Below are 3,999 nucleotides of genomic sequence, written 5' to 3' on the forward strand. Positions count from 1 at the left end.
TCTCTTCACTGATGAGTGCTCCAGCTCGGCCACCAGCCTCCTAACACAACTGGTGGGGCCTACGCATAGGACTATAGCCTACCTGTCCAAGCAACTGGATGTCACCGCCCAGGGATAGCAGCCCTGCCTCAGGGCCCTAGCGGCAGCTGCTTCTCTTACAAAGGAGGCCCTCAACTGACCTTAGGGCAGCCCATCACGGTCTACTCTCCCCACCGACTCACGGACCTCCTTAGCCACTGATCCCTGGCCCATCTGACTCCTCATCTCCAGCTATTCCATCTGCTATTCCTAGAAAACCCGCATATCTCTCTCTCTACCTCCCCCCGCTTAAACCCCACAACTTTATTGCCTATACCCTCACCCACCCCGGAACCCATTCATTCCTGCCTACAACTTATAGAGTACCTCACTCTTCTCCATCCCGGTCTCTCTGATCAACCACTATCCAACCCTGACCGCGTACTCTTCGTGGACGGCAGTTCCCTCCTGGCCTCAGATGGCCAAAGACACGCTGCTTACGCTGTGGTCACCACGGATGCGGTATTAGAGACGGCTCCCCTCCCAATCGGAACCACCTCCCAGAAGGCTGAACTTGTAGCTCCCACCAGGGCATTACACCTGTCGAAGGGACAATGAGTCACCATTTACACGGACTCATAATATGCCTACCTCATAACTCACACACACTCTACTCTTTGGTAAGAATGGGGGTTCCTAATGACCAAGGGCACCCCTATAGCCAATGGATCCCTCATCGCCAAGTTGCTTGAGGCCCTTAGTTTGCCCGCTGAGGTAGCAGTTGTTCACTGTCGAGGCCACCAAATGGCCAAGGATCTGGTCTCCCTAGGTAACAACAGGGCAGACTCAGTGGCCAGACAAAGGGCCCTTAATATCCCTGCGTCTCCTATCCTCTTTGTTAACACCCCTCACCAGACTTCCTACTCTACAAAGGAAACACACGCCCTCCAGACATGGAGAGGAAAGATTGGAGATAAGGGGTGGATCTACATTCAGGACAGAATTGCCCTGCCAGGCAATCTTGCGCACACCTTAATTACTGACATCCACCGATCCTTCCATATTGGCCCAAAGGCTCTCCACCAATTTCTTCAGTCATTGTTCTATCATCCTTCCTTAGCTAAGGTAATAGAAGTTGTCCACAGGGCCTGTAAAACCTGTTAGGCCGTGAATTCACAAGGAGGAATCCGCAGACCAGGGCCTAACCATCAGCTCCGAGGCCATCAGCCGGGGGAAAACTGGCAACTGGACTTCACTCACATGCCTCGCCATAAAACCTTTCACTACCTATTAACCTTGGTTGATATATTCACAGGCTGGATTGAGGCATACCTCACGGCCCGGGAAATGGTGGACATGGTGGCTACAATACTCATCGAGCACATCATCCCGAGGTTCAGATTGCCCAGGACCCTCCAGTCAGACAACGGACATGCCTTCATCTCCAGTGTAACCCAACAGGTAGCTGAGAGCCTCAACATAACCTAGAAACTTCACATACCATACCACCCACAGTCATCGGGTAAGGTAGAAAAGGCCAACGGGCTGCTCAAAGCCCAACTCACCAAACTTACCCTAGAGACCAGCCTTTCCTGGCCCACACTTCTGCCCCTGTCTCACCAGACTCCGGGCTATGCCCTGAGCCCTGCGGGCCTTCGGGCTTAAGCCCATTCGAATTACTATACTGCAGGCCCTGTCTTATAAATCATAGCCTTCCAGCCATTTCTCCGCCTCTTTTATCCTATCTACCTTACCTCACTCTCCTCCGAGCTCTCTTAAGGGCCCACACCAACACTGTCATCCCAGCCCCAAGCGACCATGCTTCTGAAGGGGGTATACGAGATCTATCTCCTGGGGACTAGGTCCTCCTCAAAAGCTTGTGGCCATGCTCCTTACAAACCCAGTGGACCAGACCTCACATGGTCGTCCTTACCACCCCAACTGCTGCGAAACTGTTGGGGAACTCTGCATGGGTACATATCAACAATCTCAAAAGGGCACCCACAGATACTAATTGGACTTCCCAGATGGCAGGCCCCACCAAACTCTGCTTGGTTAGGGCCCTTTCTCATATTCCTTCTAATCCAGACAAACCAGGCGGACCCATGTGAGCCTAGCTGCATGAGGGGTTCAGGTACCTCTCGCTATTTCTCAGCCTTTACTTATATGCCTGCAACCTGCTACCAGGGAAAGAAACCAACAACTTGTACGTATGACCAGAAAACCTACTGGGTCTCTGACCTCATGACAGCCAAACGCAGTGTTGCCCCCTACAACATCTACCCCAGGTCTGGAAAAGTTTGCTGGACCTATCTGGGTCATGTCGGTCTCTCTCACGGGGAGGGGGGTGTCTAGGACTAGGCTAGCCATGAACGCATTAAAACAGCGGCCACGGACCTGACTAAATGACTCCAAACCCCCAGTGACCCAGTCTATGAGGGCATCAATCTTGGTAGCATCCAAAAATTCCCTACCACCGAACAACTGACAGTGGCCCTCCTGAACTCTAGTTACAACCTATGGTGAAATGTGTCGAAGAACAGTGACAGTGACTGCTGGATCTGTTTCCGTTTTTCAACACGTTCCAACATTGTAGGGGTACCCCTCCCTAGTGACTGGCCACTCCCCAACTCCATGACCACTAATAATACGGTCCATATCGGCCCCATGGGGGAAACATACCTATTATTAATGTGTCCTCCCCGCTTACCACTGCAGCTGCCACCATCACTAACTTCTCTGTCCTATATTGTACTCCCTTGGGAACATTCCTCTTGTGCCCTCAGGGAAGCTATCGCTGCCTGACCACTAATGACTCCTTAGGCTGTATATTCATTCTACTATCTCCTTCTACTATACCACCATCTACTCTGAATCCCAGCTGCAATCCATCCTATTCCCCCAACACTGTGAAGGGCTGCCTTCCTTCCATTCATAATAGGGGCAGGAATAGCTACAGGGGTGGCAACCGGAACAGCAGGGATAGGAACTTCCATAGACTTTTATTACAAACTCTCCCAAGCCCTGAATGATGACATGGAACAGATTGCTGACTCCCTCACAGCCCTACAGACGCAAGTTACCAGCCTGGCGGCCTTAGCTCTGCAGAACCGACGGGCTTTAGACCTTCTGACTGCCAAAAAAGGGGGGCATGCCTATACTTAAATAAAGAATATTGTTACTTTGTTAACCAATCAGGTATAGTTACCTTCAGGATCAAAGAACTCAGGGATCGGATTCAAGCATGGTGACAAGACACGTCTTTCTGGGGCCTGGACCCTTACACCTGGGTAACCTGGCTGCTCCCTTTGGTGGGACCTGTATGCATAATCCTCCTTCTAATCTCAGTTGCTCCCTGTCTTTTCCGATGTTTGCAGGGTCACCTACAAGAACTTGCCTGGGTGTCCGTCAATCAACTCCTCCTCCAGCCCTACTCTCGCCTGCCCACTTCTGACTACCCCTATGATGACAATACGCCCCCGCCCCCCGTCAGCAGGAAGTAGCCAGAACTGAGTCAACGCCCCTGGCACCATTATATAAAGCAAAAGGTTGGAATGTTGGGTTGGCAGAAAGAAAGGGCTACTTAAGATGGCGAAAGTTCCTGCCAGAAGACCTGAGCTCGGACAGGAGAACAAAGACCCAAGCAGGAATCTGAGACCCCTGCTCCGGGCTCCTGTGGACCAATGGGACCCTGACAAGCGGGAATCTGAGACCCCCACTCCGGGCTCCAGTGAACCAATGGGACCCCGACGAGTAGGCAAAATATCCAAATAAGGGAAACTTGCCAAAAGCCCCCTTCTCCATGCCTTGGCGCGACTTCCCCCACTCTGCTTTCCAGAGTCACGAAACCTCGCCATAGAGTGCCCACCTCCTCCCGGCACAACTTTCCTGGCTCCCCTTCTCCTGAGCTCTGAAACTTCGCAGGAGAGTGCCTTTAATAAATCTTGCCTTGCAAGACACTTCACCTGGTGTCTTGTTTAT

At 51.9% G+C, this 3,999-nt stretch overlaps 1 pseudogene; it reads left to right on the plus strand.

Moving 5' to 3' along the window:
- Positions 1-1,726: 1,726 nt before the first annotated feature.
- Positions 1,727-3,183, plus strand: LOC125092620 (syncytin-1-like; annotated as a pseudogene).
- Positions 3,184-3,999: the final 816 nt, after the last annotated feature.

This window comes from Lutra lutra, chromosome Y, assembly GCF_902655055.1.
Source record: "Lutra lutra chromosome Y, mLutLut1.2, whole genome shotgun sequence".
Classification (NCBI taxonomy): Eukaryota; Metazoa; Chordata; class Mammalia; order Carnivora; family Mustelidae; genus Lutra; species Lutra lutra.